This window comes from Lissotriton helveticus, chromosome 1_1, assembly GCF_964261635.1.
Source record: "Lissotriton helveticus chromosome 1_1, aLisHel1.1, whole genome shotgun sequence".
Classification (NCBI taxonomy): Eukaryota; Metazoa; Chordata; class Amphibia; order Caudata; family Salamandridae; genus Lissotriton; species Lissotriton helveticus.
The window spans coordinates 98,235,918-98,262,123 of NC_136057.1; positions in this window are offsets into that span (position 1 = coordinate 98,235,918).

The following is a 26,206-nucleotide window of genomic DNA, read 5'->3' on the forward strand; positions in this document are numbered from 1 at the left end:
TTATAAATGTCATTTAAGATAAGATAAGATACGATTATAATGCACTTAAGAGTATATGGTATAGCTATATCATAGAACAGCTATAAGGACATGGTTCGGAAAGCTGCAGAGGGGCTCAGCTCACGCTAGGGCACCCTCTCACATAAAACCAAGCACTCTGCCTTGAGGATTGTCGAGGCCTACCATCGGAGTGACTTATAGGTGCATATGTGTGTATATATAAAGGTAGATATAGGTATACTATATCTAAGTAATGGGTGATTACATCACCTTACTCAAGCTGAGTGATCAACCTGTGGTGTCAGTTTGGATGGCCAGCCAGGGGTGGCATAATACATGCTTCAGCCCATGGTAGGCCTTGGATGCACCTATGCCCTGGGTACCTATGGTACACTACACAGGGGCTCACAGAGGTGACCCAATACCCAATCTGGTATGTACCTAAAGTACATGGAGTCCATTTTATAGGGAGAGCAGATAGCCTGGGGCCCTGAATAGCAGGATCCCAGGCCAACTAAGTCGAAAACCAGCAAAACACAAGGCAAAAAGTTGGGGTAACCATATAGTCAGATATCCACCTTCCTACACCCAGTGTCTTCTCAGTGTTGGAAATTATCAATTTTATTAACAGCACAATATTAACTCACCACTGCTGTGGCTTGCAGTCATAAGGCCATTATGAATGGACTATGTTGTGTGCCAGAATGCCTGTGAATAGTTTAGCAAGAATGTTTGGGAGGGAGATTGGTCTCATGATGAGCAGGCCTAGGGGTTTTGCCAGGGCCTGTGAATAACTGTTATTACTGTTTCTCTCTTGGTGTCAGTGGGCTTGTCTGTGTCCTCAGCTCTTTCAACAATGTTTGAAAACAAAACTAGTCAGATGATAGCTGCCAGGTGTACATGTTTTGCATGTGTAGAAGCACACATTAGTAACTGTAGTGCATGCATGATTCACCTTGTCAGTTTGTGATCAAGTGAGCATTCACAGACCCCAATCTGACTATTTCTGACACTGGAAACAGTTAGAGTTTCACTTCCACAAAATGCGGGAGTAACTCTCTTTCCAGGGTAGGAAGAGAAATGGATCACCCTCTAAACGTGGTGGCGAGTAGTGCTATACGGTTCATAGCACCATTTATCTGGGGAAAACTGGGGAAATGGTACAATGCACTGGGAAAATGGCATGTGATGACAATGTGACATGACATTCCCACTAAACCTGCTTTTACACTTTTTTTGAGCTGTCTTTGTTCAGTTTATCAAGGCCCAGGCTTTAGTTTCAAGTCAAGAGATAGTGCAGGATTAGACTAGTTATAATGTCATAGATACCAACAAATGCCTTTAACACGTATGCCTTTACCCTGCAATGCCTTAAACACGTATGCCTTTACCACGTAACACCTTTAAGATGCATATGCCTTGACCATGCATAATGAAGGATTTACAAAAAAGGGTGGGTGCCCTTGAGCCCATCCAGGCCACCCACATGATCAATGTTGAGGAACCCCAAAGTCCGCATGACGCCTGCGGGAGCCAGTATTGTTCCAACCCATAGGGAGCAGCTTAAAATCCTGTGCTCTACAGGCAGGAACAATTTTTTCATGTGTTTCTCTGCCCGCTTTATAAGCTGTGCATTGTGGGGGGTGTAAGTTATAGTTAGCCCAGGTAACTATAACTGCTCAGTTTCTACGGTTTTGAGTATGTAAAATCTGAACATAAGTAAACATCTCTGTAATCTTTGTTTTTTTCGGTGTATTTCTAAGGTTTTTGATGCTATTTCCTACCTATAACGTCTCTGTAAACTATGGTTTTTTTTACAGTGAAAATATATCTCTCTTTCTCTCTCTCTCTCTCTCTCTATATATATATATATATATATATATATATATATTCACTGAAAAAAACATAAGTTATAGACCATATATAGTTAGGAATTAGCATTTACAAAACCTTGAAAATTCACTGAAAAAACCATAGGTTATAGACCATATATAGTTAGGAATTAGCATTTAAAAAAACTTTTTTTACTCACACAAAACCATTGAAATTCCATATATAGTTAGTAGTACTAACTATATATCGCGCACCCGCAATCCACTGCTGATCATGTCACATATTACATCATTCATGACATGGTCAGTGACATCACTGATGACATCACTGATGACATCTCAAATGACATCACTGATGACATCACTGATGACATCTCAAATGACATCACTGATGACATCACTGATGACATCTCAAATGACATCACTGATGACAACATCCAGTGACTGTGTATTTCTGTAAAGTTAAAATATGTCTTACATATTGAAGAATGAGTGGATGTAGAAGTGTCTGGATGAAGGATTTAGTAGGTGCATGACTGACTGTATGAGTGAGTGGTTAAATGTGTCTCACTGAGTGCATGGGTTAGTGACTGAACTGTGTTAATTTGTGCATCATTATGTTTGTTGTTCTGTAAACTGCTGCATGTGTTGATCAGTAGCTATATGAGTAAGTATATGGGTTATTGATTGGTTGCTCAAGTATTTGTATGGGAGACTGAGTGTGTGTGTGGGTGGCTGGGAGGTGTATGACTCTGTGCATAGATGTGTGAGCAGTTGATTCACTAGATGTATGGGTTCAAAAGTGCATGTGGAAACAGCTGTATGGGTGGTTGACTGTGTGCATGAGTGCATTGGTGAGTGAATGGATATCTCAGTGCTACATGTCAAAGTAAGTACATATGTAAAACACAGTACATGTGAGAGTTGGCATATATAAATAACTGTGCATAAGAGCCAGTGAATGTGTGAGTGGCTGTATGGATGATTGTGAACTTGTATCAGGGATTGTAAAAGAGAGTAAATATGTGTTAGTATATGTTTGAATAAGTAAGGTGTGTATAACTGTATAGTTGAGGAAATGGAGGTGTGATTGATTCTTTGCATGACTGACTAGGTGTGTAAGTAACTCCATGGATGAGTGACAGTCTGTGAGTGTCTGTTTACACTGAGTGTATCTAAGGTTATATTAGAGTTTGAAGAGGTTCATCGTATTATCACATGAATGATGTCATCAGTGATGTGATCAGTAATGTCAAATGAGATGTCATCAGTGATGTCATCAGTGATGTCATTTGAGATGTCATCAGTGATGTCATTTGAGATGTTATCGGTGATGTCATCAGTGATGTCATTTGAGATGTCATCAGTGATGTCACTGACCATGTCATGAATGATGTAATATGTGACATGATCAGCAGTGGATTGCGGGTGCGCGATATATAGTTAGTACTACTAACTATATATGGAATTTCAATGGTTTTGTGTGAGTAAAAAAAGGTTTTTTAAATGCTAATTCCTAACTATATATGGTCTATAACCTATGGTTTTTTCAGTGAATTTTCAAGGTTTTGTAAATGCTAATTCCTAACTATATATGGTCTAATACCTATGGTTTTTTCAGTGAATTTCAATGGTTTTTTAATAGCAAATATCATAAGCTGTCGAATGTCAAGTACTTGGTAAGAAAAAACATTTTCATGTTTATGCACACTGATCTGCTTTGAATGCTGCCCCCCCCCTCATTTCTATTAGGAGTACTCTCTCTTTGCAGATAGTGAAGGGTAGTTAACGCAGGCCTTTGCCCCCGTTGTAATCCGTCGTGCCTGCTTCTCTCTCCATTTGATTGATTGTTATCCAAGCATTTACTGTTTTAGAATTGGTTCTCTTTGGTTCATTCTCTATTTACAAACAAGCACAGAGTCGCAATACTCTGTTTAGTCTTTGCAGATAGCGAAAAATCGTGTAAAAAAACAAAAGGAATCGAGCAAAATCAGTAGGCCACTAATGGGATCTCTTTTTGACCTCGCTAAAATAGAAACATTAGGAACAACCCCTCATGAGAAATACGAAACTAGTGAGATGAACTGAACTCCACACCATGATGGCTGCAAGACAGCTCGGCTCCGCCACCCACCCCGCCCAAAATAACGATAAACTCTATGCAAATATTACAAATATATACAACACACCAGCAAAGTAACAGGGTAAAACATTTTATTAAATAACTATTTACATAACTATTTTATACTTTTTGTTGCCCGATCCGGCTAGCTCAATCGATCGAGCATGAAACTCATGCACTCTGATAGTTCAAAGTTTTGAGGAGTGCTTGTAACACTGTCTGAAGCCTATTTGCACTTGCTACAGCTTCACTATTCTCAATGTAAGTGGGGGCTGTTTGAGGATGTGACTGCATTTGAAAACAATGTGATGCGGTGCCACCCTGAACCGCTTGACGGAGGCCCCCGAGGGACGGTGTCATGGCGCGGACTCGGAGGGGGCGCTTGGCTCCGGCCCCCTCCGCAAGTCGTGTTGCCCTGGTGTGGCCTGAGATCGCCCCCGACATAGGTGGCCGTCTCCCGGGGTCAAGCGGAACTTTTTGCCTTTTGGTGACTCTTCCATTCTTGACCTTGTCCCACAATCCGTTTCACCTAAAGACACGCTGTAGTGGGGCGCCCCTTTACCGTTTCAGTTGCCATTCCGCCCGCTTTTGCTACACTGTGCCTCTTCCGCTATTCAGCTGTTTACCGCCCGCTCTTTCGACTACAGCGTCTCGCTCACCATGTACTTGAGTTGCTCCCGCTCTTGCGGTGCAGCGATAGGCGGCTGCCACAGGACTCTCAAAATGGCGGCCGGCTCTTCAGATTTGGGCGTGGTCCACTAAAATGGGCCTGCGACACCTTGGAACTCGGACGCTTGTCTGCTAGAGCTTGGGCTCCATTCTCGAAAGCGTCCCCTCAGCCTTGAAGATTCTACAAAAGTCTTGGGGGCCCCCAACTCCCGCAGGCTTCTGATGGGGAGCGGCTAGCATGATTGCTCGTGGAATGGCCACGACGGAGCTACGAAATGGTGGTGCTCTCATGCTAACGCCAGCTTCAGTCTGAAACATCCAGAAACACTGTAGACTACCAATTCGATCAGTTCCGGTAGCGCCCCAACGTGACCCGGTAGAGAAGAACTTGCCCTCCCCTCTTTGACTGATGGTTCTTGTTGCCTGTCCCTTCTGTTGTCATTTAACAGAACTATTTAGCCTGCTGAAAGGGGTTGTGTTCCGACCGCTGGTTGGTGGAGACATTTTGACTATATTCTGGACCTGCGTTGTCGCGTAATGCGTCATATGACGCGCCGCGTTAGCGCATCCGGAAGTGCTCCGGTGCGCGAAGCGCAGCTTCCCGGAAGCGATGCGGGGCGCGGCGCGCAGCGCGTAACGTAAGCATAACAGGTCATGTGACTTGTTAATAAAACTTTTCATTGGTTCCTTTTACTTTTCTTATTCTAATGATGAAAGGCTTGGTCATATGACCTAAAAATGACGCTTTTTATTACTTTCGAACATTATTTTCTCTTAAACATATGTTATAATGTTCCAGGCTAATGTACTTTCCCGGAAAATTTACAACTGTCCTGCAAGTAAAATATATTCCTTTTTCGAGAAAAAGGGCGTTTCTTCGTCCCATGACGGAGCCGTTGAGCAAAAGAGGCTCGGCCTGCTGTCTTAGTCGCCGATACGCCTGAATATCAGATTCTTATCGATCACTTTATGTTGCAGAAGTAGAAACACAACAGCCCTTGACCATTTATCTTTACTGCGTTCCTGCGTATTATACCTTTTACCCTTCATGTAATTGGACTGCTTTATTTCACTTGCCTTTTACTGATTCCAAAACAGTGACTATTATTAAAAACTTTACCAATGTAAATACTACTACCATGTTTTCTTTTAAAAACCTTTATTGTGAAAATGTCAGTATACAAATACGGGCCTATAACCACGTGGGCCGGCCACGGAGCAAACTGTAATCGTATATGATGAGTAGACATTTACACTGTAGAGGAACGTAACGGGCGGGCCATTAGGTTGCAAGAACTAAGGTGTCTAACAGTTGCGGAATCGGTGGACGTACATTTTATAATTAAAATACGACAGAGCCAGTTACAATAAAATTATCTAGATATACATTTGCGGGCAAGTACCATGGGTGACGTTAATTCGAACTTTCAATAGTACAGTAATCAATAACACATCAGAACTTAATATCAATAGGGATGTCGAAATATTCAATCAATTCTCGTCCCCGCCCGCCATGTGCTTCAAAACTGCATACGTATCTCGTGATTTCAAGGTTCTGCAACCAGTACACAACAAGGAGTTACGAGTCCCATTTATTCCGGCGCCATTTTGGGCGAGGACGGGCAGGTCCAGGATATAGTCAAAATGTCTCTACCAACCATCGACTATGATGATGTTCATATGCTGTATTTATTAGAGTAACACTCATCTGTCCACATGAAATTAATTTGCCACAATCTAAACATGTCATTTTAATCTTTCCAAAGTTCTTCTAAATATTTGGGACCGTTTCCCTTGCCTCTGATGCTGTCAGTGCCACTTCTTTGGTGAATGTACTGGCAGGTCGGGGGTTCTCCTCCAAATCTCTCTTTTGTGCAGCACTATAATTAATCGGTGCCACCTCTCCATATGACGATGCATGGTATAGTTACCATAACTATATTTTTTTTCGGTTCCTCTGGAGAGTACATCGTGGCAGATGAGGCAGGTAACGTACCGGGCATTTACCTTTTTTGCATGTAGAGGAAAGGAAAAAAAATTCGAGCGTCCGAGTTCTAAGGTGTCCCAGGGCCATTTTAGTGGACCAGGCCCAAATCCAAAGAACAGGCCGCCATTTTGAGAGTCCTGTTGCAGCCGCCTGTCGCTGTAGCATCAAGAGCGGCCGAAACTCAGCTGAATGGCAACTGAAACGGTAAAAGGGCGCCCCACTACAGCAGACGAGCCTTCACCTGGGAAGGCCCGTTCAAGCCGCCCCCCCCCCCCTTCGGGCACCCCACGCCGTTATTCGGAGCAGGATTGTAGGATGGCCACACCAGTGCGGCAACTTGCTAGACACCACCTCGGTGCCAACCGAATCTCAGCGCCTTGTGGTGTCTTCTATTCAGAAAATATTGTTGTGCTGCCTTCGGCCTATTCGCCGCAAGTGCGCACGCAACTCAGCTGCATAGCGAGTGAAACACCAAGGGGCGCCCCACTGCAGCCGAGGAACCTTCATCTTGGGGGCGACGCACAGCATCACATTGCTTTCCAATGCAGTCAGATCCTCAAACAACCCCCACTGACTGACGCGAACTCACAGGCCAACGGAGCGCCCCACGCCGACTTTCGGCGCAGCATTGTAGGATGGCCACACCAGTGCGGCAACTTGCTAGACACCACCTCGGTGCCATCCGGATCTTGGCGCGTTGCGCTGCCTTTGGCCCTATTCGCACATCGGTCCGCTACTGACGCCACCTCACAGGCCAACGGGGCGCCCCACGCCGACTTTCAGCATTGTAGGATGGCCACACCAGTGCGGCAACTTGCTAGACACCACCTCGGTGCCATCCGGATCTGGCGCGTTGTGCTGCCTTCGGCCTATTCGCACATCGGTCTGCTACTGACGCGAACTCATGGCCAACGGGGCGCCCCACGCCGACTTTCAGCATTGTAGGATGGCCACGCCAGTGCGGCAACTTGCTAGACACCACCTCGGTGCCATCCGGATCTTGGCGCGTTGTGCTGCCTTCGGCCTATTCGCACATTGGTCCGCTACTGACGCGAACTCACAGGCCAACGGGGCGCCCCACGCCGACTTTCAGCATTGTAGGATGGCCACACCAGTGCGGCAACTTGCTAGACACCACCTCGGTGCCATTCGGATCTTGGCGCGTTGTGCTGCCTTCGGCCTATTCGCACAACGGTCCGCTACTGACGCCGCCTCACGTGCCAACGGATTTTCTACGCTTTTTATACCCTATGCCGCATAACAGGTCATGTGACTTGTTTATAAAACTTTTCATTGGTTCATTTTACTTTTGGTTTCCTAATGATGGAAGGCTTGATCATATGACCTAAAAATAACACTTTTCATTGGATGAAAACTTTTTTTTTTCCCAAACGATGAAAGCCCCACCTTGTTTCTGGATGTTTCAGACTGAAGCTGGCGTCAGCATGAGAGCACCACCATCTCGTGGCTCCGTCGTGGTCATTCCGCGAGCAATCATGGCAGCCGCTCCCCACCGGAAGCCTGCAGGAGTCGGGGGCCCCCAAGACTTTTGTAGAATCCTCAAGGCTGAGGGGACGCTTTTGAGAAGGGGGTCCAAGACCTAGCAGACAAGCGTCCGATTTCCAAGGTGTCCCAGGGCCATTTCAGTGGACCAGGCCCAAAAAGGAAAGAGCCTGCCGCCATTTTGAGAGTCCTGTGGCAGCCGCCTATCGCTGCACCGCAAGAGTGGGCGCAACTCAGCTGAATGGCGGATTTTGACACAGTGTACCAAAAGCGGGCGGAATGGCAACTGAAACGGTAAAGGGGCGCCCCACTACAGCAGACGAGCCTCCACCTGGGGAGGCCCGTTCACACCGCCTCACCCCCCCCCCCCGGGGCGCCCCACGCCGTTATTCGGAGCAGCATTGTAGGATACCAAAACCAGTGCGGCAACTTACTTGACATCACCTGGGTGCCATCCACATCTCAGCGCGTCCTGCTGCCTTGGGACTATTCGCACAACAGACCGCTACTGACGAGCCACCCCCCGGGACGCCCCACGCCGTTATTCGGAGCAGCATTGTAGGATACCCAAAACCAGTGCGGCACCCAGGCAACATCACCTGGGTGCCATCCAGAACTCAGGACGTTGTGCTGCCTTGGGACTATTCGCACAACCGACCACTACTGACCATTGTTCCTTCTTTTTTCCTAAAAATGTTTAAATGTTTTAACTGTTTTTGTTGCGTTGTATATATTTATAAGTTATTAAAGTTTTATAATCCTACTACTTTGTTGGAGTGCTATATATTTTTAATGTGACACATAATTGTAAAAACTTTGATGTACAAAGAGGCATCCCTGGAATCTTCCGCTTCAGGCTCGGGCCCCTCCCCAATCACAATACAGGATGGTTTTCAGATAGTAGGAACGCGTGTGGTGTGACGGATCTCATCGGGTGGGGGCCTTGATCTACTGTAACTCCTTTGAAGAGGGGTGATTCTTTACAGCTGGGGCCATAAACTACATCTGCAGGGCTACCTGATAGCCTGGGACTGGCCTGGACAATCGGGCACAGAGGAAGAGGAGTGTCAGAGGGTGCGGTAGTGAATAGGGCGAAAGGGAGGTGTCGGGCGGGCACAGGGTGTGATTCTCAGGGAGGAGCAGCGCAGATGGGGGAGGTTTATTGCCCATGCATAAGACAGAGAGCGGGGGTGACCAGTGCCTGGGGGAGATGCTTGCGAGGGTGGGGAGCCATGCTAAGGATCGACAGCGTGCAGAGAGTGGGTCTGGTCAAGGCATCTAAAATGGCTGCCGTGCACGACAAAAGTGTGGCATTTGAAAAAAGGCAAGATGGCGCAGACAATGTTTTTCAACACTTCCTGATTACCTTCGAATCGAACGTTAACAGACGTTATCTCTCCCACACTACCGGTCCCCCTGGGCTTAAACGCCGAGATGGTAGGGACTGCATCCCGTGGAGATAGGCCGAGACGTCACTCAGCAGAAAAAAAAGAAAAAAAAAAGTCTATAAACATACAATAAGTTAAAAGTCAATCATTCTTGTTTCCTGGTAGTACGCTCCCCAGTCCGCTTCCCGTTACGCTAACCGGGCGCACCCCACCCAAAAAAACGATTTTTTTTTTTTTTTTTTTGCCCCGCGGAGCCCTTTTAAAGCCTCCACATCAAACCTATGGGGTCAGGGAGGATCTACTATGCCCCCTTATGGTCATTTGCCCCTTCGCTTTGGCCTCCTCTTGTCTCTCGATCCTACCGAGAGACAAGATGGCGGCCGCTCCGTACTGTTTGGAATGTTTACAGACACCGGAGAGCCAATCAGCTTCGCTTCGCAAAGCTCCGTAACGCGAAAAGTACGCGAAACGGAGCGCTACCCGGGACGCTGTCACAGATATATATCTTTTTTTGAACGTTAATTTCTCAAAATCCACTGCAGCACATATATTGAGACCCAGCAAAGGCACATCGGGCTACCGGTCCCTACAATTTTGCCAAGTTTCATGTGCTGGATTTGTAAAGCGCACGGCTGCCCGTGAGCGTCCCGGCGCTTGCTTAGGGAACCCGTCCTGGCATGCCCCTGTGAGAAACCCCAGCAGGGCGTCCACAAGGTGAAAGCCAGGCATCCCGCCGCGAGGGGCCGTAGTGGAGATTAAGCAAGCTATTGCCCAGAGTCGCAGAGTATGACCCCATGAGTTGAGTAGGCACCAGAGTGAGAATTATCGAGTCTGTGGAATTTTGAGCCCGAGACCTGCCGAGGCGGGGAATCGAACCCTGGTTTACGGTCAATCTCAGCTTCCGGGTCTGCCACCTCTAACCACTGAGCCACGCTTCTCATGCAAATCCATTCACCGGTTCGATTTTTTTTTTGCCCCGCGGGGCCCTTTTAAAACCTTCACATCAAACCTAGGGGGTCAGGGAGGATCTACTATGCCCCCTTATGGTCATTTGCCCCTTCGCTTTGGCCTCCTCTTGTCTCTCGATCCTACAGAGAGACAAGATGGCGGCCGCTACGGACTGTTTGGAATGTTTACAGACGCCGGAGAACCAATCAGCTTCGCTTCGCAAAGCTCCGTAACGCGAAAAGTACGCGAAGCGGAGCGCTGTCTGGAGCGCTGTCACAGATATATATCTTTTTTTGAACGTTAATTTCTCAAAATCCACTGCAGCACATATATTGAGACCCAGCAAAGGCACATCGGGCTACCGGTCCCTACAATTTTGCCAAGTTTCATGTGCTGGATTTGTAAAGCGCACGGCTGCCCGTGAGCGTCCCGGCGCTTGCTTAGGGAACCCGTCCTGGCATGCCCCTGTGAGAAACCCCAGCAGGGCGTCCACAAGGTGAAAGCCAGGCATCCCGCCGCGAGGGGCCGTAGTGGAGATTAAGCAAGCTATTGCCCAGAGTCGCAGAGTATGACCCCATGAGTTGAGTAGGCACCAGAGTGAGAATTATCGAGTCTGTGGAATTTTGAGCCCGAGACCTGCCGAGGCGGGGAATCGAACCCTGGTTTACGGTCAATCTCAGCTTCCGGGTCTGCCACCTCTAACCACTGAGCCACGCTTCTCATGCAAATCCATTCACCGGTTCGATTTTTTTTTTGCCCCGCGGGGCCCTTTTAAAACCTTCACATCAAACCTAGGGGGTCAGGGAGGATCTACTATGCCCCCTTATGGTCATTTGCCCCTTCGCTTTGGCCTCCTCTTGTCTCTCGATCCTACAGAGAGACAAGATGGCGGCCGCTACGGACTGTTTGGAATGTTTACAGACGCCGGAGAACCAATCAGCTTCGCTTCGCAAAGCTCCGTAACGCGAAAAGTACGCGAAGCGGAGCGCTGTCTGGAGCGCTGTCACAGATATATATCTTTTTTTGAACGTTAATTTCTCAAAATCCACTGCAGCACATATATTGAGACCCAGCAAAGGCACATCGGGCTACCGGTCCCTACAATTTTGCCAAGTTTCATGTGCTGGATTTGTAAAGCGCACGGCTGCCCGTGAGCGTCCCGGCGCTTGCTTAGGGAACCCGTCCTGGCATGCCCCTGTGAGAAACCCCAGCAGGGCGTCCACAAGGTGAAAGCCAGGCATCCCGCCGCGAGGGGCCGTAGTGGAGATTAAGCAAGCTATTGCCCAGAGTCGCAGAGTATGACCCCATGAGTTGAGTAGGCACCAGAGTGAGAATTATCGAGTCTGTGGAATTTTGAGCCCGAGACCTGCCGAGGCGGGGAATCGAACCCTGGTTTACGGTCAATCTCAGCTTCCGGGTCTGCCACCTCTAACCACTGAGCCACGCTTCTCATGCAAATCCATTCACCGGTTCGATTTTTTTTTTGCCCCGCGGGGCCCTTTTAAAACCTTCACATCAAACCTAGGGGGTCAGGGAGGATCTACTATGCCCCCTTATGGTCATTTGCCCCTTCGCTTTGGCCTCCTCTTGTCTCTCGATCCTACAGAGAGACAAGATGGCGGCCGCTACGGACTGTTTGGAATGTTTACAGACGCCGGAGAACCAATCAGCTTCGCTTCGCAAAGCTCCGTAACGCGAAAAGTACGCGAAGCGGAGTGCTGTCTGGAGCGCTGTCACAGATATATATCTTTTTTTGAACGTTAATTTCTCAAAATCCACTGGAGCACATATATTGAGACCTAGCAAAGGCACATCGGGCTACCAGTCCCTACAATTTTGCCAAGTTTCGTGCAAATCCATTCAGCCGTTCGAGCTAAAAGTGAGTCCAACCGCCCTATGGAAATGAACATGGGAAAAACGCGTTTTGGGACCCCCCTTTTTTCTCGGCCCCCCCTTGACGAACCCCCCCCCCAAAATTTTCAGGGGCTGCTCAGAAACAAAATGTTCCATTTTCCTGAAAATTTCAGCCAATTCCGTCCACAAACGCCAAAGTTATTAGACATAGAATTTTCAAAAATCCCATAGAGAAAAAATCCTAACTATATATACCTACTGGCGACCGCCAGTAGGTAATATATATATATATATGTATATATATATATGTAGAGAGAGAGACAGATATATACATATATATGTGGATATATACATAATTTATGACTTATTATTATTAGAGACAACTCTATAAGGCCTTGTAGAATGCATTATTTATAGATTGTAAATAATTGTTGTGACAGAATAACTTACTGCCATGAATGAGGAAATGATATCATCATCTCGCACGCAGCACTTTAAGAGTACTTCACAGGAATGGAAGAAAAACAAAATGGCGATTGTATTGAGCCATAGTTTGTAAATGTAATGTAAATGTCTAGTGTTTAATGAACACAAAGAAGGGTACTAACACTGATCACTTTTTATAAATTTACTAGATGCCTGGTACTCTATGGTCCATTTAAAGGCTAATTGTAGCCGAAACGCGTAGGCCGTCCTATTCTTGCACGTTTTTGCACATGGTGCTTCAAAAAGAAAATAATTTAGATAACCTACCTGCTGTCGTGCCGTGACTTCCGCTGGGAAAAGAAAAGTGGCGAGAGGTATCAAAGGAATCTATGGTGCGTGGACTGGGACGGACATCACAGGCACTCACGAAGGAGGCGAGGCGATCTGGGAACAATTCCAGTCATTTGAAGAATCGGAACAAGATGATCGACGCCTCTATCATCTGCCGTGTTTAAACGCATCCAAACAAACTAGAGAAAACGGATGCCTGGAGTCTGAGTGGCAAAGACCCGGCGGTGAGTGAGCGAAGTGGGGGGTGGGCGGTGTCTGTGCAACTCAGTAGCGCGGCGGAAGCGGCGTATGAGGAGCGGGGGCCCGCGGCTGCCTTCTCGATCACAAACCGCCGGGAAGAGTAGCCGAGCATTGTGTCATCGCGAAAGGGGCAAAAAAAATAAGACGCTTTCCAAAAGACGGTTGATACGAGACTACGCATTGCGTTCTCAACTCCTAAATTACAGGCAAAAACTGTCTCTGCAAGAAACCCGGAAGAAGCTAAATGAGAGGGATTGAGCATTAAAGAAACAGTATGGTATATCGTGATTCCTCGAACGTGGGGAGTAAGAGGAGCAGCAGGTCAATGGGATTCTGAACTAATCTGGGAGCAGACGACAGAATCCTGAAATAAAACAAATAAAACACCAAAGCAATTACAGACAAGAAACTGTGAAAATTATAACCTAATTTACATAGATGGCAGATAAAACCAGGAATCGTCAACTAAGGGCGAGTGAACTACTCAATGATGATGAAACAACTCCCTCAACTAGCAAAAATACAAGAGGAACAGCAGGAGGAAAAGGAAAAGAAAAAGATAACAGAACAATAGTAAATGTCCTAAGAGAATTACAACAAAACCGGATCTTGGAAATTAAGAAATGGTGGGAAAAAAACGACATTAGAAAAATATATAGCGTTTAAAAGAGTCCCAAGAGGGTTACGGATACTCATCATGCCCACATGGAACGATCTAGACCCGGATTTGATAAATTGTGGCAACAGGACACCAATGAGTGTTCATTTAAACTCATGAGGACATTAATCATACACGCCGAGAGGAAATTGGAGAAAATTACGAGCATAATCCAATCACTGGAACAAGAGTTAGCGAAAATCCCGGTATCTGAAGAAAACAAGGAATTGATTGAAAATATGGAGAAAAAATTGAACAAACATGAGACGGAGGTAGAGAAACGAAAAGCAAACAAATTCACGAGGGACCGGATGGATTATGCAAACTGGCGCATATATACGTTTGCCCGCAAGTGCGACACTCTAAGAAGTAGAGTTGTGATGGACAAGTGCGCTGGAACAGTAAATACCGATACAATAGACAGTTCAGAAATCAGCTCAGCTGATGAGGACACAGTAACAACTCCACTGGATTTTCGCGGGGAGATACAATTGGCGCAAATGATAACGCGACAAAGAGGAAGAGGCAGAATCAACACATGGGGGAGAGGACAACCAAAACCAGAAGAAGGAGCAAAACCAAAGAGAGGAAAAGGAAACAAAAATAATCCTTAAAAAAAGAGGAATAAATCAAGATAAAAATTTGGTCCTGAACATATCCGACAAACAACTAACGGATGTTCAAATCAAACTATTGAATCGAGGACTATCCTACTGCCCCAACAAGGATATGGATATCCCCAATGTACGGATTGATCTCTACAAGTTTTGTGGAAAATTAAACTTAAAAAATACTTTGCGGAGAAGAAACCTCAACCTAATGCCTGTCAATCAGAAGAAACAAATCCATCCTTAATAGCTCAAAAAGATCTACCAGCACTCAGAGCATTAACATCTTTGAGAGAGGATGAATCATCAAACATAGAGACAAGTCAAGATTCGTACACATCAGATATTGACTTCTGTAACACTATTGGACTGACAACAAACATGGGAGGTGAAAGTGGACTAAGAAAACAGTCCAGGTTCTGTCCACAGATGCCACAAGGGAATACAATTGACCTATTCCTTGAAATAATGGTAGTAGAAGTTACCAAGATGTCAAGCAGATCCATCGCTAATAAGAACATGGATTGGAATAATAACAACAATAAAAAAACTTGGAACCTCTCGCCAAAAGAATATCAGGCAATCACAGAACTCAAAAACGATCCTACAATAATAATCAAATCCTCGGATAAAGGAGGAAACATTTTGGTCCAAAATGTTACCGATTATATAAATGAGGCAAAGCGACAGTTGGAGAATCAAGATCATTATGAGCTATTGGCCAACAACCCGATGGAAGAATGGACGAATGAATACCATACACATTTGCTGGGGTCGAATGAAAGAGGCCTAATTGATTTTGATGAATATTGCTACTTGAAAACAGACTTGAAACTATCTACTTTCTGCCGAAAGTTCATAAATCAATTGAGAGACCACCTAGTTCAAGTTCAAGTTCAAGAATTTATATAGCGCGCTACTCACCCAGAGGGTCTCAAGGCACTGGGGGGGGAATAATTATTTATCGAATAGCCAGGTTTTAAGCTCTTTTCTGAAGGAGATGTGGTTCTGTGTAAGGCGGAGTTGAGTGGGGAGTGAGTTCCAGGTCTTGGCCGCCAAGTAGGAGAAGGATCTACCTCCCATCGTGGATCTTTGTATACGCGGAACTGCGGCGAGGCCTTGATTGGAGGATCTAAGTTGGCGGGTGGGTGTGTAGAAGGACAGTCGAGTGTTGAGGCAATCGGGTCCTGATTTGTAGAGGGCCTTGTGTGCGTGGGTGAGGAGATGGAATGTTATTCTCTTGTTGACGGGAAGCCAGTGGAGGTCTTTGAGGTGGCCGGTAATGTGATCTTGGTGAGGGATGTCCAAAATAAGTCTCGCTGATGCGTTTTGGATGCGTTGGAGTTTTTTCTGTAACTTGGCTGTGATTCTGGCATAGAGGGTGTTTCCATAGTCCAGTCGGCTGGTGACCAGTGCGTGGGTGATCGTCTTTCTTGTTTCGGCGGGGATCAAATGGAAGATTTTTTTGAGCATACGAAGTACGTTGAAGCAGGAGGATGAGACGGCGTTGACTTGTCTGGACATCGAGAGTGAGGAGTCTAGGATGAAGCCAAGGTTACGTGCATGGTCTGTTGGAATGGGTGCTGAGCCCAGGTCTGAAGGCCACCATGAGTCGTCCCAGGCAGAGGGGGATGAACCTAGGATGAGCACTTCCGTTTTGTCTGAGTTAAGTTTAAGGCAGCTGTTTTTCATCCATACGGCTACTTCTTTCATGCCTTCGTGAAGGTTCCTTTTGGCGGCGTTGGGGTCTTTGGTGAGGGAAAGGATCAGCTGGGTGTCGTCAGCATAGGAGATGATGTTAAGGTTGTGTTGACGTGCGATGGAAGCGAGTGGGCTCATGTAAACTTTGAAGAGGGTGGGGCTGAGTGATGATCCTTGTGGTACACCGCAGATGACTTTGGTGGCTTCTGATTTGAACGGGGGAAGTCGGACTCTCTGAGTTCTCCCAGTTAGGAACGAGATGATCCAGTCCAAGGCTTTTTCTTTTATGCCGATGCTGCTAAGGCGTTGAAGGAGGGTGCTATGACAGACAGTGTCGAAGGCGGCGGAGAGGTCGAGTAGGATGAGGGCCACTGTTTCTCCGTTGTCTAGTAGTGTTCGAATGTCGTCTGTTGCTGCGATGAGGGCGGTTTCGGTGCTGTGTTTGGCTCGAAAGCCTGATTGTGAGGGATCGAGGGAGTTGTTGGATTCAAGGAAGGCGGCGAGCTGGCTATTCACGGCTTTTTCAATGACTTTGGCCGGGAATGGGAGGAGGGATATGGGGTGGTAGTTTTTAAGTTCAGAGGGGTCCGCAGTGGGTTTCTTCAGGAGGGTGCTGACTTCGGCATATTTCCAGCTTTCTGGGAAGGTAGCAGAGTTGAAGGAGCAGTTGATGACATCACGGAGATGGGGTGCGATGATGGAGTCAGCTTTGTTGAAGATGTGGTGGGGGCATGGGTCTGTTGGCGAGCCAGAATGGATGGAGTTCATCAGGCGGATGGTGTCTTCGGTGGGGATTGGGTTCCAGGCGTTGAGGTTGTTCGAGGGTGGTTTGTGTTCTGAGGGGGGTGGCGAGGATTGTTCGTTGGAGCTGTTTTCGAAACTGTTATGTATGTCTGCAATTTTGTTGTAGAAGAAGGAGGATAGCGAATCGCAGAGGTCTTGGGAGGGAGTGATGTCGTTTGAGGCTGCGGTCGGGTTGGTGAATTCTTTGACGATGTTGAATAGTTCCTTGCTGTTATGGGCGTTGTTGTCGAGTCGGTTCTTGAATGCTGATTTCTTAGTGGATCGAATCAGCTGGTGGTGTTTGCGGGTGGCTGCCTTGAAGGTGGTCATGTTGTCGGTGGTTGGGTTTTTTCTCCAAGTTTTCTCGAGAGAACGGCATAGTTTCTTGGATTTCTTAAGTTCATCGTTGAACCAGGGGGCCTTTTTGCTGTCTTGTTTGGTGTGATGGTTTTTCAAGGGTGCTAATTCGTCAGCGCTGTGAGTGATCCATTGTTTGAGTTTGAAGGCCGCTTCGTTTGGGTCCGATGAGAGGGCGGGTGGGTTTTGGTTGAGCGATGTGAGGAGTTGGTCGGTGGTGATTTTGTTCCATTTTCTTCGGGGAATAGGTTGTGGGGGGTTGTGGGTGGAGGTGGTTTTGTAGCTGAAGTGAACACAGCTGTGGTCCGTCCAATGGAGAGCTGTGGTGTGATCAAAGGAGATGTGTTTGCTGGAGGTGAAGATTGGGTCGAGCGTGTGTCCGGCTATATGGGTGGGGGTGTCAACAAGTTGTTTGAGGCTGAGATTGGTCAGGTTGTCAAGAAGGGTGGTGGTGTTGCTGTCGGTTTTCTTTTCCAGGTGGAAGTTGAGGTCTCCCAGTAGAATGTAGTTCTCGGAGGCGAGGGCATGTGGAGTGATGAAGTCGGTGATGGATTCGCTGACAAGTTTACGGGTTCCTGGAGGTCTGTAGATGAGGGTGCCTCTGAGTGTGGTCCTAGGGTCGGTGTGGATCTGGAAATGAAGATGTTCGGCAGTTGTGAGGATGTCGTCGGAGCTGGTCGTGATTTTGATGGTGTTCTTATGGACGATGGCGATGCCCCCTCCTATTTGGACGGTGCGGTAGTTTCGGATGATCTTGTAGTTGTCCGGGATGGCTATGGCGATGTCGGGTGTTGATGATGCGTTTATCCATGTTTCAGTAAGGAAGGCGACGTCCGGTGATGTAGTGTTGAGTAGATCCCAGAGTTCGGTGGCGTGCCTGTGGACCGAGCGGGTGTTCAGCAGGATGCACTTCAGGTGGTTAGAGTCGGAGCTGTGTTTGTGGTTAGTGGGTGTGGTGTGGGTCTTGATGCTGGTAAATTTGCAGTAGTGGCAGGCGAAGGGTCCAAGGGTGAGTCCTGGGGCAGTTACGCAACACAGGGGTGCGCGTCCGGGGTTAAGGGCTAGGAGGGTGGCGGCGTCATATGCTATGCTGGAGGAGTGCGATTTGCGGGGGCAGGGGGTCTGGCGCTGGGCGCGGTCCAGGCGCGGACGGGCGTAGACGGGCTTACCTTTGGCGCACCTTCGGCGCGCATGGGGCACGATCGCTGCGCGTGACCGCTGCGCGCAAATGCATCTGTCATATGTGGATAGTGGAAGGGGAGGGGCGAGGGAGGGTCAGCTGGGAGGTGGGAGCGTGATTGGAGGGACGGGCTGGGACTGCACAAACAACAAAATGGCAGCAACAATAAACAAATGTGAGCAGGGCGAGGTTGGGGCGAGCAGTGGAGCGCTATAACTAACAATCAAGTTACCAGCAACAGTGATGAATATTAAGCGCTATGAAGGATCACAGATTAGCGCTATGATCCGATCACGAATAAAGCCCAAATGCAACGCTACGATTTTGAGCACAAAGACAAAGCACAGAGCACCACTATGGCTAGAGCACGATAAAGCACAACGCGGCGCTATGAAATTAAGCAAGATGAAAAGCACAAAGCACGGGCAGCGTGGAAATAGCGCTACGATACCCAGGAGGAGTGAGGGGAGCGACCGCTTCTGCACGGGACAGGACGGTCACCTAGTAGACCGATAGTGAGTTCCATAGGATCACTTTTGGAAACAACCTCAAGATTCATTGACATCTTCCTCATGAATTACGTAACAATGCTCCCTTCGTATCTGAGAGATACCATGGACTTTCTAAACAAAATATCTAAAATTGAGTGGATCCTTGATGACCACAATAGACGTAACATCACTCTACACCTCGATACATCATGAAGACGGAACAAGAGCCCTCAAAAAATTTCTGGAAAAAAGATCGATCAGTCACCTCGAACGCTAATCGACATGTTGACCTACTGTCTTGAACATAATATTTTCCTCTTCCTTGGTAGCCTGTATTTACAAAAACAAGGCACGGTGATGGGGACATCTTTCGCCCTAACTTATGCAAACTTAATGATGGCGCTCTGGGAAACCAAAGTCGTGGAACAAGAAGCACCTTGTAGTGGTTTGAAGTTACCATCTAAATTCTTACCACAGATTCCACCTGATACAATTGACACATTCTCAGACTTAATCATCAAGGATTTGATGACATTTTGAGAAAGGAGACCAGCTAGGAAACGTGACAATCTCACTATGACACAACGACAAGCATCAAAGATTTACAGAAAGACACCTCAATTATCTATAAGCCATCTGATAAAGGAGGGAATGTCGTTTTGCTCTCACGTGAACAGTATGTTGAAGAGGCGATGCGTCAACTGGGAGATCGGAGTTGTTATGAGCTAACTTCGAGGGCCAGATATGATGAAAGCGTCAAAGAATTACATATACTGTTAAAAAAGTGGCATGATCAACAAATGCTGGACTTGGATGAATACTTATTCCTGAGGACGACTTATTCCCCAATCCTCCCTACGTTCTACTATCTTCCGAAAATACATAAAAACATGGATAGACCACCTGGACGACCCATCGTCTCATCAATCGGAAGTCTCACCGGAAATCTCTCCAGATTCTTGGATCACTTTCTATTTGAGGCAGTTTTGGAATTGAAATGATACATCAGAGATACCACAGATTTCATTATTGCCTGATCACTCTTGACATCACCAGTCTCTACACCTGTATAGATCATATACAAGGATTGTCGGCAGTAGAGTACTTTCTGAAGAAAAGAAAATTGAAATTTGCAACTCATAACAGAATGTTATTGAACCTGATCGAGTATTGCTTATTCAATAACATCTTTCTTTTTCAGGGTGATCTGTTTAGACAAATCTCTGGGACAGCCATGGGCTCCTGCTTCACCCCCAGCTATGCGGATTTATTCTTGGGCTGGTGGGAGGAGCAGGTAGCCTGGGCACCTGAGAATGAGGCATGGTCAAGGAAAATCATATTGTGGTATCGATACATTGACGATTTATTCGTGGTGTGGAATGGTACAGTGAGGGAGGGAGAAGATTACATCAAATTTCTGAATATCAATGATTACAACTTAAAATTCACTGGCCAGGTTAGTTTGGTGGCAGCAAACTACCTTGATCTGAGAGTGGAAGTACATGAGGGCAAAGTCAACACCTCCCTATTCAGAAAGCCGACTGCTGGAAACAGCACGCTACATGCGTCCAGCAGCCATCCCCGCAACCTAATTAACAGTATCCCATATGGAGAGTTTCTTAGGTTGAAACGGAACTGTTCCATGAAATATGATTTCGATACAGCTGCCAAAGAGAGTTAAAACAGATTCCTATTAAGAGGATATAATGCAGAACTCCTAACAATGACACTGCATAAGGTAGAACTATTGCCTAGAGAGGATCTTTTCAAGAAGAAGGAGCAGCGTAGTGATGATGGTCGATTTCGCATGATAACTACATTCTCTCAAGATGCGAATTGGCTAAAGATGACAATGAAGAAGCACTGGCACAGCTTAAAATCCGATAACATTATCGGAGTGGATGTTCCTGTGATAACTTTCAGGAAAGCTTGTTCCTTAAGAGACAGCCTAGTGAACAGCTATCTAGAACCGATGCCAAAAAGGAAAGGATCACTACAAGAGGCAAAGGGTTTCTTCCCTTGTGGGAGATGCAAAGCATGCTCCTTTAGTAAAAGAACTTTGTCTTACGAAGTCAAAGGACTAAAAGAAGGAAGAAAAATCAATATGTTTATGTCCTGCCAAACGACGTTCGCAGTTTACTGCTTGAAATGTCCGTGTGGACTAAAATATAGGAGCACGATCAATTGTGTTAAACTGAGAATTTTGGAACACATGCGAGCCATCGTGAACAAAGATTTTACCTATCCGGTGGCTCGGCACTTTTCCATTAAGCACAAGAGTGATCGAAATTTGTTACAGTATTTTTGTCTAGACTGTGTACCTGATTGTCCAAGAGGAGGCGATAGACTACAAAAACTGCGTAGGCTGGAGTCCCGCTACATAGTGGACCTTCAGATGAAGGCCCCTGGGGGACTGAATAGTGGGGAGGAACTGGCAGTACACCTAGGTACCTAGAAACTTGAATTATGATTGGTCAATAACATCTGGACTTAAGATTAACTGGATTTAATTGTTGAGGTAGGATGATTGAGAACTGATTATGAACTATTTTTAATGTCCTATGGGTCACTTAAATTGATAGCTATGTGCATATGTAACATAACATGAGAACTACAAGGGAGTTTAGGCAACCTGGATAGGTTTCCAATGCAGATCCACGGCAAGATCACAAATGTCACGACTGTAATGATTTGTCGACCAACACGATCATGTTATGATTAACTATAGCATTTGAACTTGATTTCAGGCAATGCTTGTTGGTGCATTATGTGACTTGTTTTGATACAATGTAATGGATACTTCCAAGATGGCGCTTGCAATTTTGTGGGACGCCCACAGTCCCCTTTCTGTTCTCATGTTAAGATTTGTTGAAATGGCGCCGCGCAGCGCGTTACACTCTAACACCGAAGAAGGTAGTTACCCGAAACGCGTCTGTTTGTGAAGTGAATAAAAACTAACCTGTACAGATTCCCGAGAGTACTGCTTTGTTTTCCTATGAACTGGGAGAATTTGGAGCTTTGATATTTGCGAGGAACACCGACGCGCAGCAGCACCCGCCTGCTGAGTGCCTTACTACTTGGTTTACTTCGAGCAGGCATATATTACCTACTGGCGGTCGCCAGTAGGTATATATAGTTAGGATTTTTTCTCTATGGGTTTTTTGAAAATTCTATGTCTAATAACTTTGGCGTTTGTGGACGGAATTGGCTGAAATTTTCAGGAAAATGGCACATTTTGTTTCTGAGCAGCCCCTGAAAATTTTGGGGGGGTTCGTCAAGGGGGGGCCGAGAAAAAAGGGGGGTCCCAAAACGCGTTTTTCCCATGTTAATTTCCATAGGGCGGTTGGCCTCACTTTTAGCCCGAACGGCTGAATGGATTTGCACGAAACTTGGCAAAATTGTAGGGACTGGTAGCCCGATGTGCCTTTTGTAGGTCTCAATATATGTGCTTCAGTGGATTTTGAGAAATTAAGGTTCAAAAAAAGATATATATCTGTAACCGCGGACTGGGCAGCGCTCCGCTACGCGTACTTTTCGCGCAACGGAGCTTTGTGAAGCGAAGCTGATTGGTTCTCCGGCGTCTGTCAACATTCCAAACAGTCCGTAGCGGCCGCCATCTTGTCTCTCGGTAGGATCGAGAGACAAGAGGAGGCAAAAGCGAAGGGGCAAATGACCATAAGGGGGAATAGTAGATCCTCGCTGACCCCCTAGGTTTGATGTGGAGGTTTTAAAAGGGCCCCGCGGGGCAAAAAAAAAAAATAATAATAATAATCGAACGGCTGAATGGATTTGCACGAAACTTGGTAAAATATTAGGGACTGGTAGCCCGATGTGCCTTTGCTAGGTCTCAATATATGTGCTCCAGTGGATTTTGAGAAATTAACGTTCAAAAAAAGATATATATCTGTGACAGCGCTCCGGGCAGCGCTCCGCTTCGCGTACTTTTCGCGTTACGGAGCTTTGCGAAGCTGATTGGTTCTCCGGCGTCTGTCAACATTCCAAACAGTCCGTAGCGGCCGCCATCTTGTCTCTCGGTAGGATCGAGAGACAAGAGGAGGCCAAAGCGAAGGGGGAAATGACCATAAGGGGGCATAGTAGATCCTTCCTGACCTCTTAGGTTTGATGTACCATTTTGCCAAGTTTGGTGTAATTCCGTTCAGCCATTCAGGCTGTAGACGTATGTAAATGTCCTATGGAAAATTGCATGGGGAAAACACATTTGAAAGTGTTGAAATTTAGAACCAATTAAAATGTTACTTTGGTTTTGTATTTGTGTGTGATGAAAGTTAATTGGTTATGTATATATGTCAAATGAGAGGAAACCACAGCCATTTTGTGATACTACTGTCTGAGGTACATTTGTGAGGAATTTTTGGTGGTGAATTTCTGGTGTTTGATTTACACAGTACTAACACTTTTCCTACTTTTGAAAAGGTGAGTTGTTAATTTGTAAGGGGAACTATGTTGTACACTTGAAGATAATTTGAAAAATGTTTTCTGTTATTTATTTGCAGTCCTTCTGTTATACTAAATACTTGATAAAGTTAGTTTTATATTATGTATTACTAAAAACGATAAATGAAAGTGATTATTTTTTTCTGCAATTTACAGCAAGCAATTTCAAAATAAAATGGCTCACAATGAAGAGACCGTGGCAATTTCTTTTGAATCGTCCACTACATTGATTGAAATTGAGAGCACCAATAATGAAACATTGTCACAAGGAGGACATGACTTGTATGATTCCATTAGATTGATTGAAATGGACAGCACCAAGAATGAAATATTGTCACAAGGAGATGACTTGAATGAGTCCACTACGTTGATTGAAATTGAGAGCAGCAATAATGAAATATTGTCACAAGGAGGAGATGACTTGTATGATTCCATTAGATTGATTGAAATGGACAGCACCAATAATAAAATATTGTCACAAGGAGGAGATGACTTGAATGATTCCACTACATTGATTGAAATTGAGAGCACCAATAATGAAATATTGTCACGAGGAGATGACTTGAATGATTCCACTACATTGATTGAAATTGACAGCACCAATAATGAAATATTGTCAGAAGGAGGAGATGACTTGAATGATTTTTTTGATCAATCTCTTGATGGCGAATTTATCGAGTGTTTGGAGACCATAGAGTTACAAGAATCATTATTGGAGACTTTTCATGAGGACATTGCTGATGAGGACATGTTACTAGTTCTTTCAAATTTAGAAAATTCTGAAGAATAAATTTATATTTAGAAATCAAAAATTGTTTGAGACATTATTCATTTTTATTTTTAATTTATGAGGTTGTAGCGAAGTGATTGTAGTATAAAATGAGACTTATAGTATAGAGTGCAACATTTTTATGTTACATGGTAAGTTTACTCATATTTACTTCCCTTCTGCCACTATATTATCTCCAATGTGTATTTGACATCTCTTCTTCATCTCCGGCCTCCTTTCTCTCATTGTGTGTCTCCGATGCATCTTATCGCTGCTATTTTGTGTAATTACAGAAGAGAGTAAAATAAAATAGTTCGGAACGTGAAAAGGGGGCAAAGTAGAGTACTCCTCACCCCCTAGGCCTTTTTAGGCGGTCCCAAAAGGATCAGTTTCTGCTTTCCTGAGAGATTATGGTATGAGTTCCATATACCACAATAACTTGCATTACAACATGCAAGATATCTATCTCCTATTACCAACTTTTGGAGATATTCGCGCTAAGCGCGAATATCTCCAAAAAGTAACACCTGCCCTGAGCAGTTCTTAGCCATGTTATCCAATGGGAGGTGGATAACATGGCTAAGAGCATTAGCTCGGTAATGTATGAATATCGCTGAGTTTTTAGCGATATTCATGCATTGCGGCCGTTTATTATCGCATTTGTGATAAACCTTGATAATAGCAAGGTTTATCTTCGATAATTTCTGATGATGCTTAGCGGTAAAAAATTCGTTGGTAAGCATCGTTAGCGATAAATATCGCTTAACTTTGGTAATATGCCCCAACGTCTGTTAACGTTCGATTCGAAGGAAATGAGTAAGTGTTGAAAAACATTGTCTGCGCCATCTTGCCTTTTTTGAAATGCCACACTTTTGTCGTGCACGGCAGCCATTTTAGATGTCTTGACCAGACCCACTCTCTGCACGCTGTCGATTCGTAGCATGGCTCCTCACCCTCGCAAGCATCTTCCCCAGGCACTGGTCACCCCCGCTCTCTGTCTTATGCATGGGCAATAAACCTCCCCCCCATCTGCGCTGCTCTTCCCTGAGAATCACACTGTGCCCGCCCGACACCTCCCTTTCGCCCTATTCACTACTGCACCCTCTGACACTCCTCTTCCTCTGTGTCCGATTGTCCAGGCTATCAGCTAGCCCTGCAGATGTAGTTTATGGCCCCAGCTGTAAAGAATCACCCCTCTTCAAAGGAGTTATAGTAGATGAAGGCCCACACCCGATGAGATCCGTCACACCACACGTGTTCCTACTATCTGAAAACCATCCTGTATTGTGATTGGGGAGGGGACCGAGCCTGAAGCGGAAGATTCCAGGAATCACTCTTTGTACATCAAAGTTTTTACAATTATGTGTCACATTAAAAATATATAGCACTCCAACAAAGTAGTAGGAATATAAAACTTTAATAACATATAAATATATACAACAAAACAAAAACAGTAAAAACATTTAAACAACGAAGAGACCGTGGCAATTTCTTTTGAATTATCCAATAGATTTATTGAAATTGACAGCACCAATAATGAAATATTCTTGTCAGTAGCGGTCTGTTGTGCGAATAGTTCCAAGGCAGCAGAACGCGCTGAAATCTAGATGGCACGAAAGTGATGTCTAGCAAGTTGCCGCCCAGCAAATAACGGCGTGGGGCGCCGCGGGGGTGAGTGAGTCCAGTAGGCACCACAGCTATTCTTACCGGCATTGCAGAATTACTGCTGGGGACAATGCCTGTGCTGTAGCAGGGTCACAGCAGAAACAAAAAGGATTCTGTTGAAGATGTTGTTGGTTTTCAATTTGAAAACAGTTCTGGTGTCAACTGCTATGTTATTGTAGTGGTTAATGTTTTGTTTTCTCTAGAAAATGTAAAAGAGGG